Below are 22,296 nucleotides of genomic sequence, written 5' to 3'. Positions count from 1 at the left end.
ACATTTTTATATATATATATATATATATATATATATATATATATATATATATGTATATATATATATTACTTTTTTTAAATAAATATTTACTGTTATTTCTTATCTTATATTTTAACTAAAAGTTTAGGTTAATTTAGGTTAAATTGAATTAGTTAGGTTATGTTGGGTTGGATTTCTTTCCTTAGTTGTGTATTTGGGATAATGCATTTCTCTCTTATATCTTAATTAGTATTTTCTTTATACGATTATATATCATACTTAATAACTTTCTTTAATATAATTTGCCACTAACTATACTTTAAGAGACACAAATTAAATTGTAATTTAAAAAAATAATATCAAATATAATTTCATAAGAAACCATGGATTATGTGAAAAACAAATTAAAAATTGAATTTCCATTGAATGAATGGTCACAAAGTATAATTATTTTATTTGTAATTGTTCATTTATGAACGGAATTATTTTTCATTTATGGATTATTGTTGTTGTAATTTGTTCGTTCTTTACAATTTGGAATATGAATAAAATGGTGTTGAAGTAATATTTTTGAATGCGTTTCTAAAATCTTCCATGTTGTTACATATTATGCTTTACAGTCAACCTGGTGGTAAGTGACTTTCACTTACACTTCAGTTTTAAATAAGAATATTTTTTGGTAAGTCACATTTACTATATATTTAACTACTTTATAGTAATTTCTAAGTGTTTCTTCATAAAGACAAAGTTTTCAACTAAAAGTTATAGTTTAAATCATAAAAATGATATCATTATGGGAATGTATCCATACCACTCAGATGTCACAAGAATGTGCCACGGACATTCATAGGACGTCCCAGGGATATTCATTTTCGTTACTCAATAGTCCATCCTCAGTATGTTCAACATAGACATCCCAATCACTTTCAAGAAGTTATATGCATGTCCTTGAGACGTCTTATTTGAATTTGGGAAATTGGGACCTAAATAAATCTTTACTGGGACATCCCACAGAAGTACTATGCTATCTGAGATAAATCTACAGAGCGCCATATTACATATTTTACCATAATTTTAAACAATAACCAAAAAGTAATATTTTTAACCGCACTGTATATCTGTTTAAAAAAATAGAACTGGAATTTAATAAATTTATTTTTTTAAATACTCTGACAAACAAAATTTCCGAATCACACCCATGAAAATTAAGGTTAAGCAACTCTTTGGGATCTCCTATTTAAGTCTGAGACATTGAGACCTTTATAGACCCTTATTGGAACAGCCCAGAGGTGTACTGTACTATCTGGGACAAATCTACAGAGTGCTATATTATAATTTTTTCCAGAATTTTAAACAATAACCAAAAGATGCTTTTTTAGTATATTATTTAAATATAAAAGAAAATGTGACAAGCCATACATATAGCTTTTTTAATAAATATTTACTTTTAATTCCGATTTTTATCTTATATTTTAACTAAAGGTTTAGGTTAATTTAGGTTAAATTGAATTAGGTTATGTTGGGATAGATTTATTTCCTTAATTGTGTACTACTTACTAGTTAGAGATCAAAAATAGACAACCTGAAACGCTGTAAGTATTTGGGATAATGTATTTCTTTCTTATATCTTAATTAGTATTTTCTTTATCCGATTATATATCATACCTAATAACTTCCTTTAATATAATTTGCCACTAACTATACTTTAAGACATTTCCTTATTTCATAATTGTTAGTTATTATATCTCCTTGTGGCGTTTCTCTTATTCTTCCTTTAAGTTTGTAGTAACTGTTTCAAGTATCACAGTCGTCTACATTTTATCAAGTTTTAAGTACAAGATAAATAAATTACATACCAATAATACCAATATTTAAGGTGTTGAGGTCTTTAAAAAGTGTGATAAATCAAATTGTAATATCAATAATTTTCGTTGATTAAAAATTCATGCTGTTCTAAACGTAATATTCCATTATATTATCATCAATTAGGCATGTCACAAAAATTGTAATATGTATATTTATTATAATCAATTTTCAATCTATTTAATAGGTACTCAAACAAATATTTTATGTTTATATATTGAATAATTATATTTTAACGTATATTTTGTGTAAAATCAATTGAATTATTCATAAATCGTCAGTTCATGTTGAAATTTGGTCATTACTTTAATATGCCTTTATATATGTTAATCGGCGTGAAATTTTCACCTGTAACAGAGTTATAGTCAGCATTAAATGCTGAGTATTTAAATATTATGTAGATATGAATAAAAAATATTTAACGAATGTGTCATGCGAGGAAAATTTAATACAATATTGACGTTATAACTGGTTAAAAATGCAATAATGCTCAATATTGACCTACAAGTGTCAGTGTTTTGTCCATTTTTAAAATTATACATATATAAATGATTTGATTAAAAATTTTAACATTTTACATTTAATGCCACCGTTTAAATTATTATGATATAAAAAATTATATGTTGTAAAAAGATTTTTAAATTATACATTTATCATTTTACTACTATATCTACATTTCTTATTCTAGATATGTACAAAACGACAGAAAATTGACAACTTTTTTGTACAAAAAACTTTTAAATTAGTTGTTAATATTATGGAAGCTAGTTCATTACTTTACTTAATGGGAACAATAAGTTAATTCAACTTTACTTAAGCAACTGTAGCTAGGCAACCACTATTGTACATACTGAAGTACGTCCTGTCTGTATATTATTAGTGTAACAGTGAAATTATAAGTACTATAGTACTAAATCTTTACTTTTTGCTTGTATGTATCTATTTTTAGTTGTATACCCTAAAAAAGTCTATTATGTATCTTATATTTCCTTCGCAAATACATATATCAAATGCTTTGAAAGTTTTCAAAGGTATAATAACAAGATAAGAATACTCTGTTTTAATAAATCACCTCTCATACCATACAATACGATTGATTTCATCCCTAACGGTCCCTTTTACGGATGATATATTCATATTGTGGATTTTATTCTTATTTTAATATATTTTTTGGGATTTTAAATCGAAAAAAAAAAAAAATAGTGATATAACTGCAATAAAATTTTTGAAAGTATGGTAATTAAATTTAATCTAAGGTAATTTTCTCGTTTTTAAAAAGATCAAAATTTAATGAACTTAATAATTAAGTAACTTTTTCTGGTAATTTTAAAAAATTGTGTTATATAATTTTTAAATATATAATACAATTTAAATAATTTTTTATGACTTAATTTTTTTGTTGCCAAAAGTTTCAGGACTACCTTGAAGTCGTTCGTCTTCAGTGCATTAATTGCCACTTTTAAACCAATTAAAATGTTCCTTAAGCAAATTTGAATGAAAAAAATGTTTTAAATTCAGTGTATAAAAAAAGCTTTCAACTAATATATATATAAGAATGTTAGAAATAATACAAATAAATCTTGAACCAAAAAATTTTTCTGGTAACTAAAAAAAAGATAAATATATTAGGAGACCCTGTCTAACACTATAAATTACAATTAAGTTAATTTTTTAGTATCGATAACGTAAATAAAATAGTAAAACAGTAAATTACTCTTCCACCATATTAACTAACCAATAATTTCTAATGAACTCTTATGTAATAATTTTGATATTTCAATAAATAATATAAAAAGAATATTTAGCAACACAAATAAATTTTTAATTTCCCTCCATGAATGGCATTTTTAATTTATTTTGATCAAAAGAATTTTGTTTGATTGCGTATTCTGGGACTGTAACAGTTTGGTTTGAGGATTCCTCTCTCCCGATATTTCGTCGTACATCGACAGAAGCACATTGCAATGCAGCAACTATGCATATAAATTACAAGCAATTTTTTCCTGCCATAAAAATAACAATTTGCCTGCTATAAAGCAATATTATTCGTGAGATGGGGGCAATAGGCGTGTGTGGGTATTCGGCAGCGAAAAAATCTTTCTGAATTTTTTATTTGTTTTAAGTTCAGAATAAATATGAATTGCGTATTTGGGTTTCTTGCATTGTTACTGAATACATTAAGAATTTATTGGTATTGGCGTAATGCTGTCATAAAAATTTTAAAATTATTCGCACAAGCTGTGTTGGTACCAACAACGAGTTTCCCTTTATTGAGACCTGTTTTAAAAAGGAAGTGCATCATAAAATCAATACAAAATTAGTTTTTAATTTGACATATCATATATTTAGTTGGACAGTAAAAGGTAACTCAAACTAAAGGGTCGAGAGAAAATAGTCACTGTCACAGAGCTCGACATTTAAAGGTCAACACTGGTGTTTATCGATACAATATACAAAATCTTTGTTAAAGCATTTTATTAAACGTTTTAGCTCTACAACCAGACTATGGAAATTTCTCTTGATTTTAACTCGGATTTTACTCAATTATGCACTGACAATTTTAATTGCATTTAGTTTATCTTGCATAAATGAACAATGAATCTTTCAAATTACAAAACAATGCAGATTAAGACAAATTTGGTTGTCTGATAAATTTAAATGAACTTAATATTATTATTCGAAATATTTATATGTATAATAAAATGGTAATGAAGTAAATTGGTCAAAGCATGTACCTACAATTTATTATTTGTGTTTCTAATTTTACAATTTTTGTTATTAGTGTATGGACTAAAAATGTAATCAACGAGAAAAGATCAGATATATTCTTTCCAGAAAGGACAGTAAGGAAAATTCTTTGTAATTTAAAATCATATCGATGAAGAAAATAACAAGTAAAATTCTTTCAAACTTCAATAAAGGACAAATTTCTCTATTTTTCTAATTATTTAGAGTATATACAATAAATGATTAAATAATTTTGTAGAAAACTTAAAATTAGTGTAAAAATCACAATTTATCAATTATACCTTCTACCAAAAACTGGGAAGTTTCAATTTATCAGTTACAGTAATTCCATTTATAGTTACACTGTTTCTGCTTCCAATTTTACGTTTTTTAACTTTTTAGAATAAAAACAACGAAACTAAAACCAACGATAAATCGGAGATTGTTTCTACTGTACTCTTTAGGGAATTAAAAGTTGTAACATATATATATATATATATATATATATATATATATATATATATATACATTGATATGTATCCTTTTATAGAAATAATAATTGGTTGGATCTCCACGATGACTGGAACACTTACGGTTTTGTCTTAGTACTGATCTAATAATTTTGTCTTGTGGAACTTTATTCTATGATAACGTTTCTGCAGAGAGAGCTAAATTTCCAAATCTCCTGTGAAATGTTGAGAGCACTCCAAAGAAACTGTCGCAAAATAAGGTCGGGCATTGTCCTTTTGGAAACTATATTTTGAAGGGTCCTAAAATATGGCAACAAATGGGGTTCTATAATTTTCTTGATGTATCGCTGGAAAAGCTTCACTTCTCTCCAATATTTGAAGATGATGTTGATGATTGATTACTGTAAAAAAAAAGACCTTCGTTTGTCCCTGGACGTCCACTTGAATCTTTCACAGGTCGTCCCACTATCTTCTTCGGAACACTTCTAGAGAGTGCTTCGACATCAGTTCATCTGATTGTCAATTTCTACATTTGTGTTTTATTTTCAATGTCACTGAATATATTTATCTATAGCTAAAGTTAGAAGTCAGGCAGTGGATTCAGTAATATACAGGGTGACAATACGAAATTCTTCCTTTAATATTTTAGAATATTTGTAATGGCTTCTGATTGTCTACCCTTCTGTCAATTTATTTACCAAAAATAAACTTTTTAACATTACAATTGTTAGTAATACAGATATTTTAGTGCCAAGACTATTGAAAAAATTAAATATCGTCATTTGTTGCTCAATGTCTGTCAATGTTTTGCAGAACAATTCTAGAGAATACTTCGACTTCAGTTCATCTGATTTCCAATTTCCCCATCTGTGTTTTATTTTCTATGCCACTGAGTATAATTATCTTTAGTCAAAGTTTGAAACCAGACAATGGGTGCAGTAATATATAAGATGACGAAACGAAGTTCCTTCTATAATATTTTAGAATATTTTTAATGACATAAAGCCTACACTTTTGCCAATTTACATATCAAATATGAACTTTCTAACATTACAATTGTTAATAAAATAATACAATTTGGTCACTCCATCCGCCAAAATTATTGATAAATAAATAAAGGAATCCAGGAAATAAGTCCACAATATTAGGTGGAATTCAAAAATATAATAATATTTATTGGGTTCCGTTTGAAAAAGTGATAGAACAATAATCCTTATTTATATATTTTTATTTAGTTAGGAATATTTTAAGTGAATTAAATCAACTAATTATTTAGAGTATATAAATGTTTTTATATGTTATGTTATTCTATAGTAAACATAAAATTAGTGTAAAGACCACAATGTCCAATATAAACATTTTATCAAAAATTGTGAAGTTTCAACTTATCAGTTACGACAATTCCAATTATAGTCATAATGTTTCTGCTTCAAATTTTATGTTTTTCAACTTTTTTGGAATAAAAACAATGAAACTAAAAATCAAATGATAAATCGGAGTTATTGTTTCTACTGTGTTGTTTAGGGAATTAAACATTGTATACATACATTGATATGTATCCTTCTGTAGAACTAATAATTGATTGGATCTCTACTATGACTGGAACACTTATTGTTTCGTCTTAGTATTGATTTAATGGGGTGGTCAATTTTGTTTTGTGGAACTTTATTCCATGATAAGGTCTGTGTAGAGAGGGCTGAATTTTCAAATCTCTTGTGAAATGTTGAGAGCACACCAAAGAAATTGTCGCAATATGAGGTCGGGGGTTGTCCTTTTGGAAACTGTATTTTGAAGGGTCCTAAAATATGGCAACAAATGAGGTCTTGTGTGGGACTCATCACAGAAGCCTCCTCTATTCATTCCACACTCAAAAGCTTCATTTATCTCCAATCTTTGAAGATCATGTTGATGATTGGTTAAAGTAAGAAAAAAAACCTTCGTTTGTCCCTGGAAGTCTTCCTGGTCACTGGTCATTCGCAATCTTTATCGGTACAATTCTGGACAGTGTTTCGATACCAGTTCATCTATTTTTCAATTTATACATTTGTGTTTTATTTTCAATATCACTGAATATATTTATATGTAGCTAAAACTAGAAATCAGGCAGTGGATTCAATAATATACAGGGTGACAATACGAAACTCTATCTTTAATATTTTAGAATATTTTTAATGACTTCTGATAGGCTACTTATCAATTAAATATCTTCGTTTGTTGCTGGATGTCTTCTTGAACCTCTCACACGTCGTTCACAATTTTTTGCAGAACAATTCCAGAGAATACTTCGATTTCTTCCAATTTCTCCCTCAGTATTTTATTTTCTATGCTACTGAGTATAATTATCTGTAGCCAAAGCTTGAAACCAGACAATGTATGTAGTAATATATAAGGTGACGAAACGAAACTCCTTCTTTACTATTTTAGAATATTTTTAATGACATAAAGGCTACACTTTATAATAAGGTCTGTGCAGAAAGGTCTGAATTTCCAAATCTCCTGTGAGTGTTGAGAGCACTCCAAAGAAACTGTCGCAAAATGAGGTCGGGCATTGTAAATTGTATTTTGAAGGGTCCTTAATTATGGCAACAAATGGTGTTTTATAATTTTCTTTATGTATCGCTGGATGTTCAAATTTCTCCATTCTCTTCGATGTCTTGTGAGGGACTCCATCCATTCCCCACCCAAAAGCTTTACTTCTCTCCAATATTTGAAGATGATGTTGATGATTGGTTACAGCAAGAAAAAGACCTTCGTTTGTCCCTGGACGTCCTCTTGAATCTTTCACAGGTCGTTCACAATTTCCTTCAGAACAATTCCAGACAGTGTTTCGATATTAGTTCATCTGATTGTCAATTTCAAGATTTGTGTTTTATTTTCAATGTCACTGAATATATTTATGTGTAGCTAAAGCTAGAAGTCGGGCTGTGGATTCAGTAATATACAGAGTGACAATACGAAATTCTCCCTTTAATATTTTTGAATATTTTTAATGGCTTCTGATAGGCAACACTTTTATGAATTTATTTATCAAAAATAAACTTTTTAACATTACAATTGTTAGTAATACAGACATTTTAGTGCCAAGACTACTGAAAAAATTAAATATCGTCATTTGTTGCTCAATGTCTTCTTGAACCTCTCACATTTCGTTTTTAATGTTTTGCTGAACAATTCTGGAGAATACTTCAGTTCATCCGATTTCCAATTTCTCCATCTGTGTTTTATTTTATATACCACTGAGTATAATTATCTTTAGCCAAAGCTTGAAACCAAACAATGGATGTAGTAATATATAAAGTAATGACACGAAGCTCCTTCTAGAATATTTTTAATGATTTACAAGCTAAACTTTCACTAATTTATATACCAAATATGAACTTTCTAACATTATAATTGTTAATAATAAATACAAATTATTGTATGCGTTAAAATGATTGAAAATAAATAAATAAAACAAAGGAAGATAGGAAATTGATTCAAAATGAAATAAGTATACAATATTACGTAAAATTTAAAAATATAATAATATTTATTCCTTTTGAAAAATTGACAGAACATTGAAAATATTACAATATACTTAAGGAATCAGAAGACTAACAATTTAAATATTAAATAGTATTTAATTAGTTGATATTTTTATTCAGTTAAAAATATTTTAAGTGAATTAAATTAAATAATTATTTGAAATGAACATCTTCAATAAATATAAAGTTTTTATTAGATTATTCTCCATCATTTATATTGAGAAGTATCATTATTTTGTTTGTGTTGAGGTTTTCGCTTAACGTGAACTTAACCCGATCTCACCTACTTCACCCTGTTAAAATATTTACCTCAACTTCGAGAACACTCTACATAGGTCAGTGTCTTATTTGATTATGTTATAATATAAATTCACCGATTAATTCATAAACTCCTGTGATACGTTTAAATATTTATTCGCCTTACTTGATCTTGTTGGAAATTGCAAACTGAAATTAAATATATATTTGTTGAACGTGGAAAATCATGCAGCCGTGATTCAAGTTAAGCTGATTTTTTAATTCGTTTTATCTTGACGAAATCTCTTGGTGCCTGACAGGCTTGGATAAATTGGCTTGCATTTTTAATGTTTACAAACCTAATATGCATAGAAAAGCGTAGCACAAGTTAAAAATGCGGTGAATAATAAAATGAAATAGCAAAACATAAATAAAATTGTTAAAATTCAAATCACATATTCGATGACGTAGCCAAATGCGTTTACGTTTTTGGCACGTAATTACGTGTTTATTGTTTAAAAGTTGAGTAATAAATTTAGATGTGGGTTTGAGGCTCTTTGGACAATTGTCGATAGTATGGGAACAAATGGTGAACAGCGGAGTGGAATATTGTACAATGCAGTTCACATGCCCGCTACAGTTTACTCTTGGAGTATATTACTTTTAAGCTATTCATCACGAGGTGTTAGGGACGTTTATCGTTGTTTCTGTTTCATCTTACGTTCATTACTCCAGCCTTAGTATATTAAGCATCTCCAGCAACCACATTGTTGCCCTGGCTCTACTACAGTCTGTCGCTTGCCTTGCGTCTTTCTCATTCCTCGCAGTCCCGGTCCTAGTCCCGGTTCCGACACCCATCAAAAGACTTGCAATGCACTTACAGGCGAGCACTTAACAAAAAAAAAACGACCAAATGGAAATTAAAATTGTGATCGTTTTTAAATTAAATAGAACACTCATGTTTTACAACTGACTTTTCATTCTGACGGTCTTGTCTCGTTCATTTATATATACTTTTCCCAAAGTTTTTTTTGTTTCCCTTACAGTGGTCCACTGCCTGCAATTTTAATTTGATTTGTTTAGTAATTTATTCAAGTTTACAGTACGTAACTTATTAGTATTATATTTTTTATGTACATCAGTATCTTACAATTATGTTTCCTCTGAATTCTAATATAAATTTGAATAATATTATCATGGCTTTTGATGATAAAGAGAAAAAACAACATTATAGATTTTATGTTGAACTACTAACCCAGGAGAAGTAAAAACATAAACTGAAAATAGGTAATTCTGTTTTGTATAATATAAAGTACAGACTCGGACATTTGTTTTAATAAACAATGTCAATCAATACTCATTTAACATTCATTCAATATTAGAAAACTTAAAATTAAATATTCTTGCAAGTATTGAAAACATTTTCAGATGGTACGTGAATAGTCATATTTACACGTGTAAATAAGACATTTTATCAAATGGAAAGTAGTTTTGTAGAGGTTTTAATGTAAATTTGATTAACAAATAAGCAATTTAACGGAAGACTTTGAGGATAATGAGAAAGAGCAGGATTATAGACTTTTTGTTGAATTGTTAACCCAAGAGAAGTAAAAACATCAACTGGAAATAGGTAATTCTGTATTGTACAGTATAAAGCACAGACTCGGACATTTGTTTTAATAAACAATGTCAATTAATATTCATTCAACATTAGAAACTTCAAATTAAATATTCCTTCAAGTATTGACTAATTGAAAACAATTTCAGATGATACGTAAATAGACATATTCATTGGTAAATTTTTCACTTGTAAATACAACATTTTATTCAATGGAAAGTAGTTTTTTAGAGGTTTTAATGTAAATTTGATTAACAAATAAACCAATTATCGGAAGACTTTGAGGATAATGAGAAAGAGTAGGATTATAGATTTTTTGTTGAACTGCTAAATCAAGAGAAATAAAAACATCACTAAATACAGGTAATTCTGTATTGTATAGATTAAAGTACAGACTCGGACATTTGTTTTAATAAACAATGTCAATCAACATTCATTCAACATTAGAAACTTTAAATTAAATATTCTTGCAAGTATTGCCAAATTGAAGACAATTTCAGATGATACGTAAATAGTCAAATTCATTTGTAAATTTACACTTGTAAATAAAACATTTTATCAAATGGAAAATGTTTTTTTTAGAGGTTTTAATGTAAATTTGATTAGCAAATAGACCAATTATAGGAAAACTTTGAAGATAATGAGAAAGAGCAGGAATATAGACTTTTTGTTGAACTGCTAACCCAAGAGAAGTAAAAACATCAACTGAAAATAGGTAATTCTGTATTGTACAGTATAAAGCACAGACTCGGACATTTGTTTTAATAAACAATGTCAATCAATACTCATTCAACATTAGAAATTTCAAATTAAATATTCCTCCAAGTATTGCCTAATTGAAAACAATTTCAGATGGTACGTAAATAGACATATTCATATGTAAATTTTTCACTTGTAAATACAACATTTTATTCAATGGAAAGTAGTTTTTTAGAGGTTTTAATGTAAATTTGATTAACAAATAAACCAATTATCGGAAGACTTTGAGGATAATGAGAAAGAGTAGGATTATAGATTTTTTGTTGAACTGCTAAATCAAGAGAAATAAAAACATCACTAAATACAGGTAATTCTGTATTGTATAGAACAAAGTACAGACTCGGACATTTGTTTTAATAAACAATGTCAATCAACATTCATTCAACATTAGAAACTTTAAATTAAATATTCCTGCAAGTATTGCCAAATTGAAGACAATTTCAGATGATACGTAAATAGTCAAATTCATTTGTAAATTTACACTTGTAAATAAAACATTTTATAAAATGGAAAATGTTTTTTAGAGGTTTTAATGTAAATTTGATTAGCAAATAGACCAATTATAGGAAAACTTTGAAGATAATGAGAAAGAGCAGGAATATAGACTTTTTGTTGAACTGCTAACCCAAGAGAAGTAAAAACATCAACTGAAAATAGGTAATTCTGTATTGTACAGTATAAAGCACAGACTCGGACATTTGTTTTAATAAACAATGTCAATCAATACTCATTCAACATTAGAAATTTCAAATTAAATATTCCTCCAAGTAGTGCCTAATTGAAAACAATTTCAGATGGTACGTAAATAGACATATTCATTTGTAAATTTACATTTGTAAATACAACATTTTATCAAATGGAAAGTGGTCTTTTAGAGGTTTTAATGTAAATATGATTAACAAATAGACCAACTATCGGAAAACTTTAAAGATAATAAGAAAGAGCAGGATTATAGACTTGTTGAATTGCTAACCCAAGAGAAGTAAAAACATGAACTGAAAATAGGTAATTCTATATTGTACAGTATAAAGCACAGACTCAGACATTTGTTTTAATAAACAATGTCAATCAACATTCATTCAACATTAGAAACTTCAAATTAAATATTCAAGTATTGTCTAATTGAAAACAATTTCAGATGATACGTAGACATATTCATTTGTATATTTACACTTATAAATAAAACATTTTATCAAATGGAAAGTCTTTTTTGAGAGGTTTTAATATAAATTTGATTAACAAATAGACCAATTATCGCAATACTTTGAGGATAATGAGAAAGAGCAGGGTATAGATTTTTTGTTGAACTGCTAACCCAAGAGAAGTAAAAACATCAACTGAAAATAGGTAATTCTGTATTGTACAGTATAAAGCACAGACTCGGACATTTGTTTTAATAAACAATGTCAATCAATACTCATTCAACATTAGAAATTTCAAATTAAATATTCCTCCAAGTAGTGCCTAATTGAAAACAATTTCAGATGGTACGTAAATAGACATATTCATTTGTAAATTTACATTTGTAAATACAACATTTTATCAAATGGAAAGTGGTCTTTTAGAGGTTTTAATGTAAATATGATTAACAAATAGACCAACTATCGGAAAACTTTAAAGATAATAAGAAAGAGCAGGATTATAGACTTGTTGAATTGCTAACCCAAGAGAAGTAAAAACATGAACTGAAAATAGGTAATTCTATATTGTACAGTATAAAGCACAGACTCAGACATTTGTTTTAATAAACAATGTCAATCAACATTCATTCAACATTAGAAACTTCAAATTAAATATTCAAGTATTGTCTAATTGAAAACAATTTCAGATGATACGTAGACATATTCATTTGTATATTTACACTTATAAATAAAACATTTTATCAAATGGAAAGTCTTTTTTGAGAGGTTTTAATATAAATTTGATTAACAAATAGACCAATTATCGCAATACTTTGAGGATAATGAGAAAGAGCAGGGTATAGATTTTTTGTTGAACTGCTAACCCAAGAGAAGTAAAAACATCAATTGAAAATAGGTAATTCTGTATTGTACAGTATAAAGCACAGACTCGGACATTTGTTTATTAAACAATGTCAATCAACATTCATTCAACATTAGAAATTTCAAATTAAATATTCCTCCAAGTAGTGCCTAATTGAAAACAATTTCAGATGGTACGTAAATAGACATATTCATTTGTAAATTTACATTTGTAAATACAACATTTTATCAAATGGAAAGTGGTTTTTTAGATGTTTTAATGTAAAATTGATTAACAAATAGACCAACTATCGGAAGATTTGAAAGATAATAAGAAAGAGCAGGATTATAGACTTTTTGTTGAATTGCTAACCCAAGAGAAGTAAAAACATCAACTGAAAATAGGTAATTCTGTATTGTACAGTATAAAGCACAGACTCGGACATTTGTTATGTTAAACAATGTCAATCAACTTTCATTCAATATCAGAAACTTTAAATTAAATATTCCTGCAAGTATTTGCAAATTGAAGAAAATTTCAGATGGTTCACACTTGTAAATAAAACATTTTGCTAAATGGAAAGTGTTTTGCAGAGACAAATTGCCAAAATATTTTGTGGATAAGGAGGAAAACTGAATTATATTTTATTATAGATTTGCGTCGATTGATTATGCAACAAATACATTTGAAAAATGGCATTAAAAATACACAAAACAATCAGAATCTACAATTTGATTGGATTAATTCTATCATAAACGTATTGATAATTAAGCATTAATATAGTAAAAAAAAATTGACACAAATGATAGAAATAAATCAATAAATGCGATTCGTACCATTATAAAAAAGTAGGCAACAAATAATATAGTATATATAACAGTGTCGTATATGGCGGTGGAGGATTAAGATTAGGCTGGTGAGGACCGATAGACGTCCACTGAGTTATACGGCGTAGTAGTGACCCGGCATTCCCCACAATCGGTCTTTGATTGTTATTTGAACGACCCTCCCCTTTTGGATTCGCGCGTCAGTCACTACCAGCCACCAACTGCTTAATATCTTCTGCGCCTCCTTTTGCTTAGTCCTCCCCGCTAAACTAACTTTTCTCCTACAGTCAGTTACTGCTTTACTGCCTGTTTCTTATAAACGCCCAGCATTTACTTATCGGCACCTAAGGACTAGTATAAAACACACCACGCTTTACTTTATTAAATACTTAAAACGGATTAGTCACGCCGAATTTGCATCGTACAGTACGTAATTATGAACAAAGTAGTATTAATATGTGTGCGGCTGATTTTACTGCCCGATAAATTTGACGTTGTTAAAGGTAGTTTGCATAATTTGGAAAAAAATTTGCTGCACGTGTGACTTGCAGGACTAATGGTCAGATAATATGTTTCAATGTAAGTACTAATGTGCATCCTACTGAGCTGAGTAATGAGGGCCAGGTTAAACTCTAATAATATTTATCTAGGACCAGAATTAATTAATGGTGGTGGTTTAAGGTAAAGTCCATTTTATAGTTACCATTAAATGATACATCAGTTTCTTGCATCCTTATCCGATTATCAACTGCTGCCATTTTAGCCTCATTTTATCGTTATCAAATCGGCAGTTTTAAATGGTGGTGCTAAATTTCCTCGACACGGGATACGGATACAGAACTCAAGCGTTTGGCAATCTATATTTGTTTGGATTTGTGGGTCGACGTTAGCTTGTTAGGCTAACATCTTCAGAACCAACAACTTCTTGCCTCAACAAGTGGATTTCACACTAAAATGGTGAGGGAAGCAACTGAGGTCCTCAAACACAGTAATAGGAAAGAAGAAACCCTAAAACTTTTTTGCCTAGAAACACAAAAATTGCTAAACAAATAAGAACAGCCAGTGAACAGAACGAAATACTGGATGCGGATACAGAACTCAAACGTTTGAGAATTTATATTTGTTTGGATTTGTGGGTCGACGTTAGCTTGTTAGGTTAACATCTTCAGAACCAACAACTTCTTGCCTCAACAAGTGGATATCACACTAAAATGGTGAGGGAAGCAACTGAGATCCTCAAATACAGTAATAGGAAAGAAGAAACCCTAAAACTTTTTTGCCTAGAAACACAAAAATTGCTAAACAAATAAGAACAGCCAGTGAACAGAACGAAATACTGGATGCGGATACAGAACTCAAACGTTTGAGAATTTATATTTGTTTGGATTTGTGGGTCGACGTTAGCTTGTTAGGCTAACATCTTCAGAACCAACAACTTCTTGCCTCAACAAGTGGATATCACACTAAAATGGTGAGGGAAGCAACTGAGATCCTCAAACACAGTAATAGGAAATAAGAAACCCTAAAACTTTTTAGCCTAGAAACACAAAAATTGCTAAACAAATAAGAACAGCCAGTGAACAGAGCGAAATACTGGATGCGGATACAGAACTCAAACGTTTGAGAATTTATATTTGTTTGGATTTGTGGGTCGACGTTAGCTTGTTAGGTTAACATCTTCAGAACCAACAACTTCTTGCCTCAACAAGTGGATATCACACTAAAATGGCGAGGGAAGCAACTGAGATCCTCAAACACAGTAATAGGAAAGAAGAAACCCTAAAACTTTTTTGCCTAGAAACACAAAAATTGCTAAACAAATAAGAACAGCCAGTGAACAGAACGAAATACTGGATGCGGATACACAACTCAAACGTTTGAGAATTTATATTTGTTTGGATTTGTGGGTCGACGTTAGTTTGTTAGGCTAACATCTTCAGAACCAACAACTTCTTGCCTCAACAAGTGGATATCACACTAAAATGGTGAGGGAAGCAACTGAGGTCCTCAAACACAGTAATAGGAAAGAAGAAACCCTAAAACTTTTTTGCCTAGAAACACAAAAATTGCTAAACAAATAAGAACAGCCAGTGGACAGAACGAAATACTGGATGCGGATACAGAACTCAAACGTTTGAGAATTTATATTTGTTTGGATTTGTGGGTCGACGTTAGCTTGTTAGGCTAACATCTTCAGAACCAACAACTTCTTGCTTCAACAAGTGGATATCACACTAAAATGGTGAGGGAAGCAACTGAGATCCTCAAACACAGTAATAGGAAAGAAGAAACCCTAAAACTTTTTTGCCTAGAAACACAAAAATTGCTAAACAAATAAGAACAGCCAGTGAACAGAACGAAATACTGGATGCGGATACACAACTCAAACGTTTGAGAATTTATATTTGTTTGGATTTGTGGGTCGACGTTAGTTTGTTAGGCTAACATCTTCAGAACCAACAACTTCTTGCCTCAACAAGTGGATATCACACTAAAATGGTGAGGGAAGCAACTGAGGTCCTCAAACACAGTAATAGGAAAGAAGAAACCCTAAAACTTTTTTGCCTAGAAACACAAAAATTGCTAAACAAATAAGAACAGCCAGTGAACAGAACGAAATACTGGATGCGGATACAGAACTCAAACGTTTGAGAATTTATATTTGTTTGGATTTGTGGGTCGACGTTAGCTTGTTAGGCTAACATCTTCAGAACCAACAACTTCTTGCCTCAACAAGTGGATATCACACTAAAATGGTGAGGGAAGCAACTGAGGTCCTCAAACACAGTAATAGGAAAGAAGAAACCCTAAAACTTTTTTGCCTAGAAACACAAAAATTGCTAAACAAATAAGAACAGCCAGTGGACAGAACGAAATACTGGATGCGGATACAGAACTCAAACGTTTGAGAATTTATATTTGTTTGGATTTGTGGGTCGACGTTAGTTTGTTAGGCTAACATCTTCAGAACCAACAACTTCTTGCCTCAACAAGTGGATATCACACTAAAATGGTGAGGGAAGCAACTGAGGTCCTCAAACACAGTAATAGGAAAGAAGAAACCCTAAAACTTTTTTGCCTAGAAACACAAAAATTGCTAAACAAATAAGAACAACCAGTGAACAGAACGAAATACTGGATACGGACACAGAACTCAAACGTTTAAAAATCTATATTTGTTTGGATTTGTGGGTCGACGTTAGCTTGTTAGGTTAACATCTTCAGAACCAACAACTTCTTGCCTCAACAAGTGGATTTCACACTAAAATGGTGAGGGAAGCAACTGAGATCCTCAAACACAGTAATAGAAAATAAGAAACCCTAAAACTTTTTAGCCTATAAACAGAAAAATTGCTAAACAAATAAGAACAGCCAGTGAACAGAACGAAATACTGGATGCGGATACAGAACTCAAACGTTTGAGAATTTATATTTGTTTGGATTTGTGGGTCGACGTTAGCTTGTTAGACTAACATCTTCAGAACCAACAACTTCTTGCCTCAACAAGTGGATATCACACTAAAATGGAGAGGGAAGCAACTGAGATCCTCAAACACAGTAATAGGAAAGAAGAAACCCTAAAACTTTTTTGTTTAGAAACACAAAAGTTGCTAAACAAATAAGAACAACCAGTGAACAGAACGAAATACTGGATACGGACACAGAACTCAAACGTTTAAAAATCTATATTTGTTTGGATTTGTGGGTCGACGTTAGCTTGTTAGGTTAACATCTTCAGAACCAACAACTTCTTGCCTCAACAAGTGGATATCACACTAAAATGGTGAGGGAAGCAACTAAGATCCTCAAACACAGTAATAGGAAAGAAGAAACCCTAAAACTTTTTTGTTTAGAAACACAAAAGTTGCTAAACAAATAAGAACAACCAGTGAACAGAACGAAATACTGGATACGGACACAGAACTCAAACGTTTAAAAATCTATATTTGTTTGGATTTGTGGGTCGACGTTAGCTTGTTAGGTTAACATCTTCAGAACCAACAACTTCTTGCCTCAACAAGTGGATATCACACTAAAATGGTGAGGGAAGCAACTAAGATCCTCAAACACAGTAATAGGAAAGAAGAAACCCTAAAACTTTTTTGTTTAGAAACACAAAAATTGCTAAACAAATAAGAACAGCCAGTGAACAGAACGAAATACTGGATGCGGATATAGAACTCAAACGTTTGAGAATTTATATTTGTTTGGATTTGTGGGTCGACGTTAGTTTGTTAGGCTAACATCTTCAGAACCAACAACTTCTTGCCTCAACAAGTGGATATCACACTAAAATGGTGAGGGAAGCAACTGAGGTCCTCAAACACAGTAATAGGAAAGAAGAAACCCTAAAACTTTTTTGTTTAGAAACACAAAAATTGCTAAACAAATAAGAACAGCCAGTGAACAGAACGAAATACTGGATGCGGATATAGAACTCAAACGTTTGAGAATTTATATTTGTTTGGATTTGTGGGTCGACGTTAGTTTGTTAGGCTAACATCTTCAGAACCAACAACTTCTTGCCTCAACAAGTGGATATCACACTAAAATGGTGAGGGAAGCAACTGAGGTCCTCAAACACAGTAATAGGAAAGAAGAAACCCTAAAACTTTTTTGCCTAGAAACACAAAAATTGCTAAACAAATAAGAACAGCCAGTGGACAGAACGAAATACTGGATGCGGATACAGAACTCAAACGTTTGAGAATTTATATTTGTTTGGATTTGTGGGTCGACGTTAGCTTGTTAGGCTAACATCTTCAGAACCAACAACTTCTTGCTTCAACAAGTGGATATCACACTAAAATGGTGAGGGAAGCAACTGAGATCCTCAAACACAGTAATAGGAAAGAAGAAACCCTAAAACTTTTTTGCCTAGAAACACAAAAATTGCTAAACAAATAAGAACAGCCAGTGAACAGAACGAAATACTGGATGCGGATACACAACTCAAACGTTTGAGAATTTATATTTGTTTGGATTTGTGGGTCGACGTTAGTTTGTTAGGCTAACATCTTCAGAACCAACAACTTCTTGCCTCAACAAGTGGATATCACACTAAAATGGTGAGGGAAGCAACTGAGGTCCTCAAACACAGTAATAGGAAAGAAGAAACCCTAAAACTTTTTTGCCTAGAAACACAAAAATTGCTAAACAAATAAGAACAGCCAGTGGACAGAACGAAATACTGGATGCGGATACAGAACTCAAACGTTTGAGAATTTATATTTGTTTGGATTTGTGGGTCGACGTTAGCTTGTTAGGCTAACATCTTCAGAACCAACAACTTCTTGCCTCAACAAGTGGATATCACACTAAAATGGTGAGGGAAGCAACTGAGATCCTCAAACACAGTAATAGGAAATAAGAAACCCTAAAACTTTTTAGCCTAGAAACACAAAAATTGCTAAACAAATAAGAACAGCCAGTGAACAGAGCGAAATACTGGATGCGGATACAGAACTCAAACGTTTGAGAATTTATATTTGTTTGGATTTGTGGGTCGACGTTAGCTTGTTAGGTTAACATCTTCAGAACCAACAACTTCTTGCCTCAACAAGTGGATATCACACTAAAATGGCGAGGGAAGCAACTGAGATCCTCAAACACAGTAATAGGAAAGAAGAAACCCTAAAACTTTTTTGCCTAGAAACACAAAAATTGCTAAACAAATAAGAACAGCCAGTGAACAGAACGAAATACTGGATGCGGATACACAACTCAAACGTTTGAGAATTTATATTTGTTTGGATTTGTGGGTCGACGTTAGTTTGTTAGGCTAACATCTTCAGAACCAACAACTTCTTGCCTCAACAAGTGGATATCACACTAAAATGGTGAGGGAAGCAACTGAGGTCCTCAAACACAGTAATAGGAAAGAAGAAACCCTAAAACTTTTTTGCCTAGAAACACAAAAATTGCTAAACAAATAAGAACAGCCAGTGGACAGAACGAAATACTGGATGCGGATACAGAACTCAAACGTTTGAGAATTTATATTTGTTTGGATTTGTGGGTCGACGTTAGCTTGTTAGGCTAACATCTTCAGAACCAACAACTTCTTGCTTCAACAAGTGGATATCACACTAAAATGGTGAGGGAAGCAACTGAGATCCTCAAACACAGTAATAGGAAAGAAGAAACCCTAAAACTTTTTTGCCTAGAAACACAAAAATTGCTAAACAAATAAGAACAGCCAGTGAACAGAACGAAATACTGGATGCGGATACACAACTCAAACGTTTGAGAATTTATATTTGTTTGGATTTGTGGGTCGACGTTAGTTTGTTAGGCTAACATCTTCAGAACCAACAACTTCTTGCCTCAACAAGTGGATATCACACTAAAATGGTGAGGGAAGCAACTGAGGTCCTCAAACACAGTAATAGGAAAGAAGAAACCCTAAAACTTTTTTGCCTAGAAACACAAAAATTGCTAAACAAATAAGAACAGCCAGTGAACAGAACGAAATACTGGATGCGGATACAGAACTCAAACGTTTGAGAATTTATATTTGTTTGGATTTGTGGGTCGACGTTAGCTTGTTAGGCTAACATCTTCAGAACCAACAACTTCTTGCCTCAACAAGTGGATATCACACTAAAATGGTGAGGGAAGCAACTGAGGTCCTCAAACACAGTAATAGGAAAGAAGAAACCCTAAAACTTTTTTGCCTAGAAACACAAAAATTGCTAAACAAATAAGAACAGCCAGTGGACAGAACGAAATACTGGATGCGGATACAGAACTCAAACGTTTGAGAATTTATATTTGTTTGGATTTGTGGGTCGACGTTAGTTTGTTAGGCTAACATCTTCAGAACCAACAACTTCTTGCCTCAACAAGTGGATATCACACTAAAATGGTGAGGGAAGCAACTGAGGTCCTCAAACACAGTAATAGGAAAGAAGAAACCCTAAAACTTTTTTGCCTAGAAACACAAAAATTGCTAAACAAATAAGAACAACCAGTGAACAGAACGAAATACTGGATACGGACACAGAACTCAAACGTTTAAAAATCTATATTTGTTTGGATTTGTGGGTCGACGTTAGCTTGTTAGGTTAACATCTTCAGAACCAACAACTTCTTGCCTCAACAAGTGGATTTCACACTAAAATGGTGAGGGAAGCAACTGAGATCCTCAAACACAGTAATAGAAAATAAGAAACCCTAAAACTTTTTAGCCTATAAACAGAAAAATTGCTAAACAAATAAGAACAGCCAGTGAACAGAACGAAATACTGGATGCGGATACAGAACTCAAACGTTTGAGAATTTATATTTGTTTGGATTTGTGGGTCGACGTTAGCTTGTTAGACTAACATCTTCAGAACCAACAACTTCTTGCCTCAACAAGTGGATATCACACTAAAATGGAGAGGGAAGCAACTGAGATCCTCAAACACAGTAATAGGAAAGAAGAAACCCTAAAACTTTTTTGTTTAGAAACACAAAAGTTGCTAAACAAATAAGAACAACCAGTGAACAGAACGAAATACTGGATACGGACACAGAACTCAAACGTTTAAAAATCTATATTTGTTTGGATTTGTGGGTCGACGTTAGCTTGTTAGGTTAACATCTTCAGAACCAACAACTTCTTGCCTCAACAAGTGGATATCACACTAAAATGGTGAGGGAAGCAACTAAGATCCTCAAACACAGTAATAGGAAAGAAGAAACCCTAAAACTTTTTTGTTTAGAAACACAAAAGTTGCTAAACAAATAAGAACAACCAGTGAACAGAACGAAATACTGGATACGGACACAGAACTCAAACGTTTAAAAATCTATATTTGTTTGGATTTGTGGGTCGACGTTAGCTTGTTAGGTTAACATCTTCAGAACCAACAACTTCTTGCCTCAACAAGTGGATATCACACTAAAATGGTGAGGGAAGCAACTAAGATCCTCAAACACAGTAATAGGAAAGAAGAAACCCTAAAACTTTTTTGTTTAGAAACACAAAAATTGCTAAACAAATAAGAACAGCCAGTGAACAGAACGAAATACTGGATGCGGATATAGAACTCAAACGTTTGAGAATTTATATTTGTTTGGATTTGTGGGTCGACGTTAGTTTGTTAGGCTAACATCTTCAGAACCAACAACTTCTTGCCTCAACAAGTGGATATCACACTAAAATGGTGAGGGAAGCAACTGAGGTCCTCAAACACAGTAATAGGAAAGAAGAAACCCTAAAACTTTTTTGTTTAGAAACACAAAAATTGCTAAACAAATAAGAACAGCCAGTGAACAGAACGAAATACTGGATGCGGATATAGAACTCAAACGTTTGAGAA

This window comes from Aethina tumida, chromosome 1 (assembly GCF_024364675.1).
Source record: "Aethina tumida isolate Nest 87 chromosome 1, icAetTumi1.1, whole genome shotgun sequence".
NCBI classification, from domain to species: Eukaryota; Metazoa; Arthropoda; class Insecta; order Coleoptera; family Nitidulidae; genus Aethina; species Aethina tumida.
The sequence above is the reverse complement of the archived record's forward strand: the minus strand, read 5'-3'. Positions refer to the sequence as shown.